The 16870-nt window shown below is 36.3% G+C and overlaps 1 long non-coding RNA gene across 1 annotated transcript; it reads left to right on the forward strand.

The window, feature by feature from the left end:
* Positions 1-5412: 5412 nt before the first annotated feature.
* Positions 5413-10327, forward strand: LOC125262348. Its single transcript, XR_007183551.1, has 4 exons — positions 5413-5668; positions 5837-5940; positions 6345-6735; positions 9756-10327. It is a non-coding gene; the product is annotated as an uncharacterized LOC125262348 (long non-coding RNA).
* The last annotated feature ends 6543 nt before the right edge of the window (positions 10328-16870 follow it).

Consider the following 16870-nt stretch of genomic DNA (forward strand, 5'->3'; position numbering starts at 1 on the left):
TAACACAATGTCACTGAACTGTACAGAAGAAACTGTTGAGAAAAGTTAAAAGTCAAGGCAACATGATGCCGAGATTTTTAATTTCACTCAACAACTGTCTTAATAAATTATTCATGCTGCAATACATGCTGGGTGCTCACAAACCCAGCAACCGTTTTGTTTGTTCAGACCTCTGACAACAAATAGACTTTTGAATATTGTTTGTCTGAGTTGTGTTTTTATGTAGATTCAAAGTAATTTTCGTCTGTGTTGGAATGATAATGGACTGATAGTTTGCAACATTTTGAATAATGTACAGTATATACTGTATACTGCCTACTGTTTTTTTTTTTTTTAAATAGTAAGTGAAACAGCATGCATTATTATATGACAAAAGTAGTATGCTACATTGTTATCACATGATCGCACTATGTTTGTCACATGACCTGGTCATGTTGTATGTTATTAATTTAGTGAGTAGCATCCAGTTATTGTCATTAGTTTTATCATTAAATTTTGGGTCATAACATTTGGTGGTCCAATGAAATTGTTCACATTTAGTGTTTCAGAATGGAAATGGAAGTTTAAGTCGAGCACTTTGCATTTTCGCATATAGTACTATGCCACGCACTCAGCTCTGGCTGCATACAAAATTGCATACTTTCCTACTATATAGAAGGCGAAAAACAGAGTAGCATGTCTGAATTCACAGTATTCATAAAACATAGGTGAAAAGTACCCGGATGACTTAGGGGCCGTTCACACTGAATGCGTTTTTCCATCCCAATGCGCTACTTTTCCATTGTTTTTCTATGTCATACATGTCTAGACGGACATGTATGACCATTGCGCTTACATCTCGCATCTTTTGTGTCTTGCACATGAGCACCACATTTTCAGCTTCTATACACAGTGCCACTCATCAACGTCAGTTCCATAACAGTGGACCAATTAGATTTTTTTTAAAACCATTCCTAAATGTTGCGTCTCAGAAAACACCTTACTTCCGCCTTGAAAAATAAGGTAGATATATTAACGAATGTGCATGCAGTCACCGTTTTCACAGATTCTCATTTTTGCAGTTTCCACGGAGATGACAATGGAAGTGTTTTCAAAAATGTGCACTTTGAAAACCCTTTTTTGAAAAGTTTGTGTTTTTAGGCCACCAAAACGCTGTTGTTGTGTAAATGAATGGAAAAGTTTTCAGTTTTTAGTTGAAAATGGTGTTGTGTAAACAGCCCCATAGTGTGTCTGGATTATATAGAGGGTATGCATTGACGTCACTTTCCCGCCAGAACACGCTTCCTTAGCTGGACTGAGTGGCACAAGAGCCTGCTGCATGACTGGATTTAATAGGCGAAACTGCGAAAACTTGAGTAAAACAAACAATTACACTAAAGGTTGGACTCAATAGTAGGGCTGTCAAACGATTAATCGGGATTAATCGCATACAAAATAAAAGTTTGAGTTTGCATAATATATGTGTGAGCACTGTGTGTAATTAATATGTATATATAAATACACACAAATTAATGTAGATATTTAAAAGAAATGTTATTTATGTACAAAATATTTGTATTTATATATAATATAAACTATATAAAAATATAAATACATATAATTGTGAATATTTCTCAAATATATACATGAATGTGTTTGTATTTATACATAATAATATTTATACATAATAATAGTATTTATACATAATATATATTTATACATAATAATTACACACAGTACACCCACATATATTAGGCAAACTTAAACGTTTATTTTGTATGCGATTAATCACGATTAATCGTTTGACAGCCCTACTCGTTCCTTACAACTTGTCAAAGAAACCTAATCCATGGATATTGACATGCAGCCAGGAATCGTGTTTCCTGACATTTAGATTTCGACGCCGGAGAAATACATAAAGCAAATCTGCCTGTAAACGTTTTATATAAATACAATATAGGTAGGTCTAAATTACTTATATCAGTGTTATATATATTGTCATATCATCCGGCCCTAAAACTTGTATAGTTTTGTCAGTGTTTATTTAAAAACACCCAATTATGTATAATATAAGATGGTAAATATTTAATTGATGAGTTGTCAATACAATATATAACAATACAATATATAGGGTATGATTTTACCCCAAAATCTAACATTTTGACACAAAAAGATAACTGCAGATCCTGTTTCTCTGCCTTAAGTTGTTTCTGTGAATTGCAGCAACCCATTTGCTTCTTTTTTTCTGTAGCTTTCGACAGTCTGTAAAAATATACCTCAGATTTCTTGTCAAATCTATTTGTATAGTCAATCACAAAGCTATTTCCTGTTTTGGATTTGTTTTGTGTTTTTCGAGCCATTCACGCTGAAAAAAAATGTTGCCACTCAATCTTTTTGCCACTCAGTGGGCATAAACAGTCACAACAGCCGACAGGTGCATCATACCCTCTATTCACACATTAATACTATATAGAACATTTTTTAATGGTCCTACCTACTCAGAGAGTTTACAAATTCGGATTGTTGCACATCACACGCACTTTGGTAACTGTACTAGGTTATGTGTGTATTTTGTGTATAGTTTCTCACAACAATGTCCCACAATTTGCTTACTCTGCACAGTACCTCAGTAGGCCTACATACGTAAAAACAGTATGGATAAAGAGTAATTATTTTTTACAGTGTAATACTAGCATTTTTACCATCTTTTCAATTTTCCATGCAAATTAAAAGTTACACTTATGTTTTCAAGTGTTTGAAAGGCTCCTGTTTTTCAGCGGGGTCAGAAGTGAACTACTCTTCTTCAGTTTATCCTTTTAGCACCATCATCTACATAATGTGACCGTCCTTGCAGTGTCTCCTCGTTGAATGGAGTTCCAACGATGGCGACCCGCGACATGTAATGAAAGTGATGAGAGCTGTAATGAGATAGATGAGGACGATTTGCTCCCCCTGTAGTGGGCTGCCCGTCACATCTGGCCTAAATGATTGAATAATACCTCTCAGTATTCCACAGGGCCCGGTGCACGTTCCCGCAAAATGACTGAAAAAAGCCGAAGCTCCAGGCAGTCTGAGTGTGTTGTAAGATTACAGAGTCGAAGATGAAATTATGTGAATTTCAAGGGGAAGTATATGTTTAATATCCTCTTTGAAATCATTTTTAACATCCCGCTTGACTTGTTAGCGTAGCTACGAGAGTTTGCCTTTAATTAGTCTCTGAATAACATTAAAGAAAAGTGTTGAGCAATACTGGCATTCTAACTGTGAAAATGCATCTATCTCACAGACAAGGAAGCTTAGTCATGTCTAGCCTATCACAACTGCGTAAACAGGGTTGTTCTTTGTGATTCGAGCAACTGCATTCAATATGATGACGGTAATGTTATATAATAGTGCTTTCCAGAGCCATCCTAACAACAGGTGTACAATCTCACAGAGAATATGCCATGTGTGTTTCCAAAGGATATACTGTGACTTGATGTTTTATAATCTAAAAAACACTTGTTTTTGATAGGCTAAACTTCTTTGAGTTTTAAATAATTTAATAGCTGTATTGTTTTCAGGCCAAAAAAGGGCTCTCAGCATCCTGTCATCTCTGCTTTTCAATTCTCAACTTCTGTTCTGCATTTCTCAGCGGGGCCGAGAAAACAACTGCAGAAAGAGAGAATTTTAAGGAGGAACAGATTTAAATGTACCCGAGGAGACCAGCCAAAGACATTTGGCAGGCGGGGTCCATCACATAGGGGCATGGGAGACAACGCATCTCAGGACAATAGTCTATGATTAGCACTGTGCTTATCTGCGCAACGCCGCCTGCCATTAGTGTGCTGGAGGGGCGCCGTCTCCATAGCAACCAATCTGCCTGAAGTCCAAACCCCAGTTGTGCCTGTCAAAGATCCACTCAAAAACCTCTATTCACCGTTTTCTGCCTTGAAAGCCCATTTAAGGCTATTATGTCCATTGTAGGGGTGAGGGTGGGGGAATCACATAGATCTTGACTTGGCTGTAAAACCTCACATTGACTCGATCCATTCGAAGAAGATTAATTAACCCATGTGACCCATGCACAAACGTTTGAACGTGAACCTCACTCGTAGCCTGACACCTGCCACTTGGTATTTCCAGACCCACCAATGAACAAATGGTGGAATAGTGAGCGCATTTCAACACTGACGCATGTTATGGTGTTTTCGGCAAAATAAAAATGGCAAAAGTTTATTAGTGGTGCTAATACAAGCACTTTAACTATTGCTCATACATAGGGTTAGAGAATTGAACAAACTTCTAACCCTAAGTATTAAACTTCGGCACGTAACTCAACCCACACCATTTGTGCTATACAGACATGAATGATATCTCAAGTCATGTGTCTTCTTGAGGAGAGAATGATGCACAGTTGGTTTTCTAACTGACCAGATGTACGATTTTAACCTGGCAGATGATAAAATGTAGAGCTGGGTATTACTCAAATTTCACGATTCATTTCGATTTCTATTCACAAGCTTGCGTTTTGATTTTATATTGATTATTTTAGTTAGGCCTATATATCAGGTACAGTACATAGCAAACATTCTTAAGGAAAAAAATCTAAACTAATGCTGTAAACTATACAGGGAGTCAGTTGGTGCTAGATTAGGCCTACTATAGCTAATATTAAAGGTGCCCTAGAATTAAAAATTGAATTTACCTTGGCATAGTTGAATAACAAGAGTTCAGTACATGGAAATGACATACAGTGAGTCTCAAACACCATTGTTTCCTCCTTCTTATATAAATCTCATTTGTTTAAAAGACCTCCGAAGAACAGGCGAATCTCAACATAACACCGACTGTTACGTAACTTAACACGCTGATTCATAATGCTTTGAATCTTCCTGAAGCAGTGTTTTGAAATCGGCCATCACTAAATAAGTCGTTATTTTGGTTTTTTTTTTGGTGCACCAAAAATATTCTAATCGCTTTATAATATTAATATTGAACCACTGTACTCACATGAACTGATTTAAATATGTTTTTAGTACTTTTATGGATCTTGAGAGAGGAAGTGTCATCGCTCCCTATGAAGGCCTCACGGAGTCATCGGATTTCAACAAAAATATCTTAATTTGCGTTCCGAAGATTAACGAAGATCTTACGGGTGTGGAACGCCATGAGGGTGAGTAATAAATTACAGAATTTTCATTTTTGGGTGAACTAACCCTTTAATATCAAGATCTGAGGTGAATTATCCATTGTTGCTTTACGGCTAAAAGCTGGGAGCACTATGATATTCAAAGTCACGTTACACGCTTTTCACATTAAATAAAGCACATAAACATTAGGCTACCTGATATTAACATCGCCATAGCCTACTTTGTGTTGTTGTTCCAGCCGCGACTAAAATAAAATCGTCACGTGTCACCATCGCGGCTGGTTAGGACCAGTTAGGACAACCGATAACTTGTTAGATTGGTCATTATTTTCAACAGAAATCCCTGTGATTGGCTACAATACAACACTGAGTTTCTTCATGTTGTAAAGAGACACATTAGCAGCTCCGTTGATCTCACATACAAATTTATTCAAAACATAATGGAACAAAAATATAATGAATATGTATTATGGTGTATATATTTAGCAAAATGCTCCTCTCTAGAGTTAACTTTTTACCTGACTAACGAGTTTGTGGTCACTGAATGGCTTTTCTGAGGTAAATGTGATGTTATGTGACATTGTTCTCAAGCTGTATTATTCAGGCTTTTCCGCGGTTAAAACACCGACTGAGTAATTACATGGGACATAATAAAGATTTCGGTAAGTTGTACTATATCATTTAACTTACCTTCTGATGTTTATTTCGTACTGTAACGTAATAAAGAGGAAGAGATGATCAGTTAACGCGCGCTTCGCCCTGCTGCTTCGCTTGATCTGATCTGAGGCGGGAACAGCGATCTTCACGTCATTTTAAAGAGCGCCACAACGGTATTTAACCACATAGCAACACACTAAAACCACACAGAACACCACAGTAACTGCATAGCAACATGCCAAAAAAAGACTCAGAATGCCATAGCAACTTCATAGCAACACACTAACCACTCAGTACACCCTAGCAACTGCATAACAGCATGCTAAAAATAAGATCCAGAATCCCATAGAACCTGTATAGCAACATGTAAAAAATAAAATAAAAATAAACAACAACAAAAACAGCATAGCAACACACTGGAAACCACCCAGAACACCCTGGCATTGAGTTTCACATGTTCTTCATAAAATGTGAAAATGTAGTTTTAGCTAAGTAAGTTTTAGCATTATCATCACACACTGTTCATGTCTATTCTTGCTGTGCATTCATTGTTTCGTCTCTTTGTATTCTCATGCAGGTCTCAACAGCACGGCTGTGGCGCCATGGCTGCTGCTTGACATGAACCCTGGGTGAATCACCACAAATTAAAGCACATTCTAGTCACATGCTCCAAAAATGAGGATTATCAAATGCAGACTCACAGCCTGTCTTCTGCTCTAAGGGCACCTGTGTCTTTTTGTAAGTAACTTTGCTCAGGGAGAGCCTATTCAGGCACATCTGGTCTGCTGAGGAGTTCTGATAAAGACCAGCGTGATTTCAAAGGGAGATAAAACCCCTGAGAATTGCAGTGCGCTCAAAGACCCGACAGTCCTCTTTACCCCCAGGGTGACTTCAGCCCCGGCACCCGCTGTCACGCCATTATGAGAGCAGATTCTTTATAATTGCCCATTCCAGAAATGGCAGATAAGGTGTGTGTTAAAAATTGATCGGAGAACTTGAAATTTGACTGGAAAACCTGCTAGAAAAAGAGTTTCTTCACATTTATATCACATCGCATAATGTGAATCTAGACTATATTGTTGAAGTTTAATTGGCAATTTAAAACAATGCTAAATCCGATGATAATATTCTCCATTTAAATTTGTTTTGTTTTTTTACTCGTGACCAAAATTGAACTCTTTCCATGCCACTGACAGAATTTTCAGTCATTTATGACGCTTCAGTGTTGCCAAATTTAGGGACTTTGTCACTAGATTAGTGATTTTTCAGACCCCTGTAGCGACCTTTTTTCAAAAAAGCAGCTAGCGCCAAATCTAGCGGCATTTTGGATTGCTGGTTAACATGTAGTCAGCCACTATATCAAACTTGTTCAGTTGTCTGATAGAAAATATATAAATGAAACAGGACATTTTGTTATCAATATATTAAAATTACAATATGTGAGCATGGATTAGGAGAGAAAACAGATAAACTGCAGACAATTGGCATATTACGTCATCTAGCGATATTTAGCGACTTTTTGTCTTTAGCTATTCATTGAAAATAGATGGCAACATCGGCCAACATTGAAAAGATTTTCCGGTGTCATTAGTAATCGACTAAAACATGACTAAGGCAAAATTACAAAATAAAAGACATGGAAGCATAAACTTGAACCAAAGCCCAAACCAACGTGACACTGATGCTGGTAGGTCACGTGACAGTAACAACAGGTGGATGTAGGCTGCGTTCATGCAATGTCATAATTATCATTACGATTCTGAACTTTAAATAGCCTTCACATGCTTGAAGAACTTGTAATTATATGTTGCACGGGTAATTACGTGTATATAAATAACGTATAAACTCATAATTTTCTGAGAGGTACGGCTTGTACCACATGGCCGCTGTACCACCTGACCACTGCAGATTTAAGGTATATTAAATCAATATATCAATGGGTTTATGACATCAAAGTACAGTGAGAGCGATTCGAAAGCATACAAAGTTGTATTTATGTAATTACGACATGCACAAAAACAAATTAAATATAACGACTTTATTCAAAGATTTCTTCTCTACTCTGTCAGTAAGCAGTTGACGCAGTGAAGAGCTTCCGTGTTTACGTCAGAACGCCGGCTCAGTATTGGCCGACGCTGATCACGTGAGCACGACGCATGCGTGTGATGCTGACACAGGAGCCGGACAATATTGAGCCGGCATTCTGACGTATAACCTGAAAGCACTGCAATGTAAATAGTGTAGCAGAATGACAGGGGAGAGATGAATTTGTTGAATAAAGTCATTATTTTTGTTTTGTTTTTGCGCACAAAAAGTATTCTTGTCGCTTCATAACATTAAGATTGAACCACTGCAGTCACGTTTACTATTTTAACAAAGTTTTTATTTACATTTTCATAAAAAAAATCTTAATTTGTGTTCCGAAGGTGAACGAAGGATTTACGGGTTTGGAACGACATGAGGGCGAGTAATAAATGACAGAAATTTCATTTTTTAGTGAACTAACCCTTTAATGCCTGATCAAAAGTTGTTATCGCGATATCTTGTTGTATGGCTAATCAGAGCTGCGGTAGCTTTTTGTAGCAAGCTAAATTCCCTGTACAAAATAAAAGTATTTAAATATGTAAAATAAAATATATGTATAAATATGTTTTCACTGTTATACGGCAGGGGCGCTGTTACACATCTTCTGAAATAGTACAGCATCTTTGAAAAAAGGAAGTAGAAACAAATGATAGAAAATTGCTGACGCACATGTAAGGTAACACGATCATCAAACATTCAACAGCATATAAATCAAAACTGCAGAATGAAATTGTGTGTTGAAGATCACAATCTATTCCATCTGTTTTGATCATCATTCTGAATCCGATCCGGATGAGTCTTTAACAAAAACGCGATTTTCTCAGCTTTTTGTTCAAAATGTTGATTTTTTAAAACTGAAACGTACCCACATTCAAGCGTTGATAAAAAAATGCATGTAAAGTGTTTGTTTGCTCTTTCTGTTCTTTCATTTGATATGGTAGTGTCCCAGACAGCAACATAATGCAGCCCAGATCCGGCCCACATCTGGTACATGTGGATTGTTATTATAAGAACCTGTAATAGATTGATTCATGTTAAAGCATTTTACTTTAAATGTAAAAAAAAAGAAAGAAAGAAAGAAATGTATTATTATGCATTTATTATGAGTTTATGTAATTTTCCTCACAACTGCTTTAATAAATTAAATGTACTTAAAAATTAATAACTTGTTATTAACTTTTTTTAACCCCAAAATGGAGAAAAGCACATGCATTTCTCTAACTTTTTAAAATAAAGTAAAATACATGGGCTCACTGGGCTGAGAAAAATGTCAGCTTTATAATTTCAGTTTCGCTGTCAGATGGGTCAACAGAAAGACATTTTCTTTGCGGCTAATTTGAATGCTACATTTTTATTGAGAGCATACTTGAGCACTTATGGCTTTTCTTTGAAGAGGTTAAAAGAATTCTACATGAATGATCACATTAGAAGGGAATTAAGAAGGGAAAAGGGAAGGTTCACACAAAGATGAAACTTCTGTAATCATTTACTCAACCTCATGTTGTTCCAAAACTGTATGACTTTCTTTAGTCTGTGGAAGATGTCTTTTCAGTTTTGATTACCAACATTCTGCAAATTATTATTTTTGGGTTAACTGTCCCTTTAAGGTTACAATGTATGAAGTGTGGCTTTAAAACACCTAGTTAAATAGTTTACAGTTGTGACCTCATCAGCTGGCACCGCGGGGCAGCGTTGGTTGCTAGTGTCATATTTGTGTCGCTGTGACACCACGGGGCGAGCGTGCCAGGGTTGGATCCCCTCCCACTCCACTGGCAAGCAACCCTCCATCATCTCCTGCCATCTGGCCTTCGATTAGATCACTGCAGTTATTCTTTTTTATTACAGTCTTTCCTTTCCCACTGAGCATGAATGCAACTACCATCTTTTTTATATCCTCTTTCAGATGATATTGTCCAGCCCCACGGGACTGTTAATCTATGGCTGCCGAAAAATGGGCTTGTGTATAAAACCTGTGAAATAAATAGTGTGACATCTGTCAGGATGCAAGCGACTTTGAATGCTTTCGGGTTTCTGAAGAGCAAAGGCTTTTGAAGAGTTGAGATTCACACAGGCTGCCCACTATATGAATAAAATGAACAACATTCATACAAATGTTCAAGGGTAAACACATAAACATGCACATCTGAAGAGACATGGCAGGGGCAAAAAGGATCTCTGATTAATTATGCGGCTTGTATCAAGCATGTAGCAGAAATGAAACGCATGAGAGAAGCCTGTCAGACTCAATACATCTCTGCTCTAGTGCCTGTTTTTACATTTATTCATAGAGGAAAGACATAAGGGTCATTCTACACTAATACATGTGCCATCCCTTTCCAACATCTCCTTACTGTATCAACAAATGTGCACATCATTTTGATACTATATATATTTTATATTCCATACTATATTTTTAGATTTTAGTTAGAATAATACATTATTTATAGGACTAAAATTCAACCCTGTTACAATCATATTTTTGCCTTTTAATGTAATCAAATATTCCATAAATTAAAAATGTATCATAATGTCATTATATTATATAGTCCACGTTTTTTAATAGATGCATTAATTAAAAACAATAATGTTATGTGTGTGTGTATACATATATATATATATATATATATATATATATATATATATATATATATATATATATATATTTCTATTCAGAAATAGAATTTTTCTATTTGAAATAGAATTCTTCTAACAATGTGCTGTCACTTTTGGTCAGTTTCCTGCATCCTTGCTGAAAATAAATAAATAAATGCATAAATTAATTTTCATTGACATGCTTTTTGTCCTAATTCTATTTTTTAGATCATAGTTAGAATGATTTATTTAAAAAAAACACTAAAAGTCAACCCTGTTACTATCACATTTTCACCTTTTAAATAATGAAATATTCCATAAATTAAAAAACATAACCCTGTTACCATCATATTTTCACCTTTTAATGTAATGTAGTATTCCATAAATTAAAAATTAATCATAATGTCAGTATCCCTTCTAGTCCACGTTTTGCAATAGATGGATCAATTTGATAAAAAATACAATAAAAACAATAATGTTGTGAATATATATATAAAGATTTATTTTAAAAAGATCAAGCCTAAAATCAAGCCTGTTACTATCATATTTTCACCTTTTAAATAATGAAATATTCCATAAAAAAACATAATGACATCATCCTTTCAAGACCATTTACAAATTAAAGTCTCATCTTTTTTTATGAATCTATTTTATTTTATTTTTTTTATAACAGTTGATAATGTTTGTCTGTAGGCAGTGACCTTAAAATTTCATCCCTGTTACCATTTTTTTTAAAAATAGTTATCAACTGTTCATTGAAATTTGGGCATTTGTAGAAATATCAGCACTAAATTCAACTCTGTTGTCAGTCCTGTAATCTTTTTTAAGGCACAATTGTGCCTATGTATATTAAAATGTACTCCTTTAGCTTAAGGTGGCACAATGCAGTTTATTATTATCAACACATTGTCCAGCATTATTGAATGTTTACAATCTAATAAAATACAGCTTATTAAGACTGCTAATTTTCTATTCATGATTTCCACACCCAAACAAATCAAATGTATTGCAAACAGTGAGGTGAATATTGAGGATGAGTGAGAGAGCCGTACCGGGATTATGTAAATGTCAGAGACACTCTGCATTTATCATCGGGTCACAATACTAGGCTTGGTGACGTAAAGGGATACTCAAAAGAAATGTCATCACACATTACGTCTCCACATACCTGAAAATTTGAAATCATTTAGTCTGGTATTGCTTACAGAGCTCATGCAAAGTGCAGGAGTGGATGAATTTGTTTTAGTGTTTAGCAGAGCAATTTTTTGACCATGCGGTCAAGACAAGCATAAGAAGCTTACAGATCGGTTCACTCACCAAAATGTGTTTTCAGTGGACTGAAAACACATTGAGAGAGAGAGAGAGAGAGAGAGAGAGAGAGAGCAGCAAACGTCACATTTATGCATTTTTTAAGAAGCTTTTCTTACATGTTCTATTTTCTATTTTATTTTTACACATGCAGCAGAGAAAAACAGTACCAAAAGACCCAGAAACAGATGCTCCCCTTTGACGGGTGTTCTGAATGCAGAAGCTCTGGTTTTATCTTTCAGGGATGATTGCTAAAATGACGAAACGAGCGCTGGATGACATCAGAGGCTTAGTGAACTAATTTCAGTAGCGCTGCAGAGAGATTTTCCAGGGATCTCCCCAAAACCGTTTACAGCTTTTAAGCTTTTCACCACTTAAGACTCTGAATTGGGATGCTTTCAATTTCTCAAGTGCCAAATGAAGGCACTGAGCTTCAAGAAATTACAGAAGTAGTATCCTTTCAATTTATCACATAACAACTTTCCCAATGAAACTAATTGTGATTGTTAATTGTACAGGGCTAGTTTCATAAATGTTTTAATGAAAGGTTTTAAATGCCGTGATTTTACTGTTTGAAAATACATAATTTTATCCAAAGCGACTTACACGATTCAAGGTATCGTTTATCAGTTCTTGCTTTCCCTGGGAATCGAACCCATGACTTTTGCGTTGGTAGCGCAATGCTTTAGCTATACAGGACGGCTACTTAATAGCTTTTTTGTAGCCAAGCAAAATTCAGTTCAAGTTTTTTTTCTATATAGCGCTTTCACAATGCACATTGTTTCACAGCAAATTTACAGAGAATGCTTGTTTCAGTGTAACAATTTATTCTGTTATCGGCCAGAGATGAGTGTATCAAAGTAATAAACAGATATTATATAATACATGTTATGTGGTTAGTTAACTTCATGTTTTCAGTTAAGCAGACACAATGAACATGTTTGGCAGAAATTACAACTCGTAATAATTACAATATAAGAGTATTATTACAATATTAGGATAATATTTGAAATTTTGCATGCCCGATCCAACAGACGAGCTACTGTAGCTTAAATTACTCAAGAAGTTAATGCTGGTTCTGATAGAAAGGTGTCAGAATACACACGTCGCAGTTTGTTGCATATGAGGCTGCATAGCCGCAGACCAGTCAGGCCAGTGGAGGCAGTGTGATGCTTTGGGCAATGTTCTGCTGGGAAACCTTGGGTCCTGCCATCCATGTGGATGTTACTTTGACACGTACCACCTACCTAAGCATTGTTGCAGACCATGGAAACGGTATTCCCTGGTGGCTGTGGCCTCTTTCAGCAGGATAATGCTCCTGCCACAAAGAAAAAATGGTTCAGGAATGGTTTGAGGAGCACAAGTTTGAGGTGTTGACTTGGCCTTCAAATTCCCCAGATCTCAATCCAACTGAGCATCTGTGGGATGTGCTGAACAAACAAGTCCGATCCATAGAGGCTCCACCTCACAACTTACAGGACTTTGGTGCCAGATACTACAGCACACCTTCAGGGGTCTAGTGGAGTCCATGCCTTGACGGGTCAGGGCTGTTTTGGCAGAAGGTGGTCATAATGTTATGCCTGATTGGTGTATTCACTATAGTTACTATTAAAGGCACAATATGTAAGATTTTTGGATTAAAATATCCCAAAACCACTAGAACAGTGTTATATATTTTGTTGACTTGTGTATACATTATCCCAAATGTTTCCAAGAATGTTTAAATCCAGAGAAATAAGCAATTTTAAACAGGACACGGACCGTGTCCGTGCATCGCCTATCAATGACATCATACACGCGTTACCCTCGATCTCGTTTTCTTGATTTACAACGAGCACCATGCCTAATATTGATCTAGCTTACTGCAGTGTGCAACAAGTGTCTCATAGTAGCCGCCAAGCAAATGCAGAGTAGCACTATAACAACTTTGAACACACAAATGTATCTAATATGATAAAACAGCGCTGCGTTACCCCACATACTCATGACCGGAAGAAGCGAAAGCGGTCGTCTGCGGTATAATAAAAGTTCCACTGCTCTCGAACCGTGTGTCGCACTCATCTCTCATTAGCAATTGCTCCAGACCCTGCTTCATATTACAATAATGTTAATAAATCTTTAATACATTAGCTGATCCATGAATATGATTTCTGCCTGAGTCCCATTGGATTCTTTCTACCGGCTGTAGATGTGAAGACAACACTATTCTGCAAAATCAAAGCGTCACCACCAACAACACCTTGAACATCCTTTGCTGAAAACAGCAGACTGCTCAAGTTCTGCACTTCAAAGCCTTTGGCTCCTGAAGTACCTCTGAAAGTGGTACTGAGAAGATCATTTGCATTTCAATAGGATGGGTTTAGTATCTTAAAGACCAAAAACTAAGTTTTGTCTCCCCGCATGGTTTCCTGTATAAGATCTACTTTACATCACAAATAAGCCCAAAATAGCATCAGCCTGTGCAGTAAATCATATAGAACCAGCAAAGTGAGGTTAATATTTTCCACGCTCGGTTCACACGTCAAGGTCTAGCCATCACCGACTGCATCACACCTGCGACCAAAGTAACTCAAACTCCCACCGCACATCTAATCAAACATTCGGTTAGGCAGCAGACAGCCTGCTCGTTGTGATTTCGTTTCTATTTTTCCTGAGATGAAAGAGCGATATTCGTAATGACAGTTTCTTCTCCAGCCTGCCTTCGATGTCTTGCGTGATCTGCTCCTTTTATTATCTTCTGTCTGCAATCCTTTTCTCAGGGCCTGAAAACTCATTATTCACACAAATTGATGTGATTACCAGTTCTCAACAATACACCCCAGTGGAGATTTCTTGGATTTCATTTGTTCTTAAATCATTCTGTCATGTTCAAATGGAGCCTGAGGATTTAATTTTAACCCTTATTTGTGTCAAGAAACAAAACGTCAGAAAAAAAGTAATAACTTAGTCTGCATAGTACATCTGTTTTACTATCTAATCTTTGAAGGATATACTTTGTGGTATAATTCCAGCTGCTGGCTGGTGAAGCTTGTGTGGACGGTTACGATATTGAATATTCAGTGAAATAAAAATACTTTTCATCTCCATCTCCTTTTTTCAAAACTTTCTTTATGGTAACTGCAGTTCTCATAGTTGAATGAGATATAATATTGTTGAGATAAATCATAATTGTAAAATAACCTCATACATAAAAGAATATTTTATGATAAACGTTTTGTTGGAGAATTACAGAATAACATCCCTAATTCAATCATGTGCACTGTAAAAATGACAAAACTGCAGATGTTACCATAATGACCTTTTTTTTTCAACCCGATCTAAGTATTAAACAACTTTTGTTGTTGTAACTTAGTTAATGATTCAATCATATTAAATATTTTTAATTTATTAAATCCATTTTGATTTTAACACAAGATTTTTTTTGGAATAATTGACAATGACATTTCATGCAATTTCAGCGGTATCCTGTGGATTGACATGTAATAATCCCCCCTCAGTTTTTCTATAATCATTATAGACCTATATATGCATAATTTATGACTTCATTTAATTGAGAGGCTACTGCAATGCTGGCACTGGTGAATGCATTTTTTCTAGATCTGTTAAGTTATTAAAACACATACAATCAAAAATGCAATTCATACAAACATGAGGACACCTCTACTAAGATTTGTCATGACATTTTCCAATTTTTGAATAGACCCTTTTTACATTTCAGGGTTTCTAAGAAGCGGAAGTCTTCATAGTTTGGAAAAATTCTATGGCGGTGAATGAGAGACTTCATTAAATAATTTGTTTGTGTGTGTGTGTTCCCAAGTTCTCAAATAGCAAGAGAAAAATTCAACAACAGTGTTTTCACAACTTTCAAAAAGATGAAAAAAAGAGCGATTGATTGATAACGGCAGTCAGAAGAGAGAAAGATGTCAACTTTACTTGTTACTCCCATAGCCGCTGTATTAGAAACACCCTCACAGCAGCGTTAAAGGCCCACTGAAGAGTGTTTGAACGCGCTGCATTATCAATGTGTTGAAGCAAATTTCAACTGAAATGAAGACAGGGCGATATATTGAACAGCCCCGCCCCTTCCTTCTAAGTTTCCTTCTAATCTCTAACCGTTTCTCCTCATAATATCCTTTATATTGCTTATATACAGAATTCTGTGCAGAATTCAAATGGGTCCGATACCTTTTGTGGATGAGTGAGAGTCGACTTGCGTATATGATCCGCTCTGTGCTCTCGTGTCTCTGGACCGGAGCAGACTGTGCTTGCGTTGCGGCGGTTCATGTGACACTAACGTGAAAACGGACTTCCTTCGCGTCAAAGGAAAGCATATTTACACTGTCAGAATCGTTCCCTATCCTCTATATAGTGCACTATGTGCCATTCACCATGTAAAAACTAGTAAATGTGTGAACAAATGACCGATTGCAGCCGAGACTTCAGCGTCTGTAAGAGTGTAGGAGGAGGCGGGACTTCAGATTCTAGAAAGCATCTTGATTGGACCGAAGATTTGACAAGAAACTGAAGTGCGATGTGATGTCATTGAAAATCCGTGATCCATTTTAGCGGAAGTGAGAGACTGTAAGTTTTGAATGCTTATATCTCCTAAATGTGAATTCTGCCATTGTTTTGGAACATTTGGAACTTATTCATAACCTTATAGGCTAACATACTCATACTAAAAGCTAAAAAACTTAAATTTTGATTTCAGGGGGACTTTAACTATTTTTTTTGTAATTTGATGAAAAGGTAATATAATGCTAAGTATAGTGTTGTAAATGTAGGCTATATACTTTTTTTTTTTTTTAAATGAAAATATAAAAAACTTTGCAAGATTTACGATGCTAATGACCGTTAAAACGCGTCATCACAGTCCGTGAAAAGGGTCCATAAAAATAATTTTTATAGCCAGCTACCCAGAGATTGCTAAAAAAAAAAAAAAGAGAGAATGAAATTAAATACAATAAAATGTTAAATTCTTGAATAAAATCAATGTCGTCTTAAGTAGATTAAAAACTAAATTATATCTAAAAATGTTCAGTCAGTTGGGCGTAACCAACACGCAGGAAGCCATTGTTGTCATGAGAACAACAATTCTTAGCATCTACGCTAATATTA

Source organism: Megalobrama amblycephala, linkage group LG2 (assembly GCF_018812025.1).
Source record: "Megalobrama amblycephala isolate DHTTF-2021 linkage group LG2, ASM1881202v1, whole genome shotgun sequence".
Taxonomy (NCBI): domain Eukaryota; kingdom Metazoa; phylum Chordata; class Actinopteri; order Cypriniformes; family Xenocyprididae; genus Megalobrama; species Megalobrama amblycephala.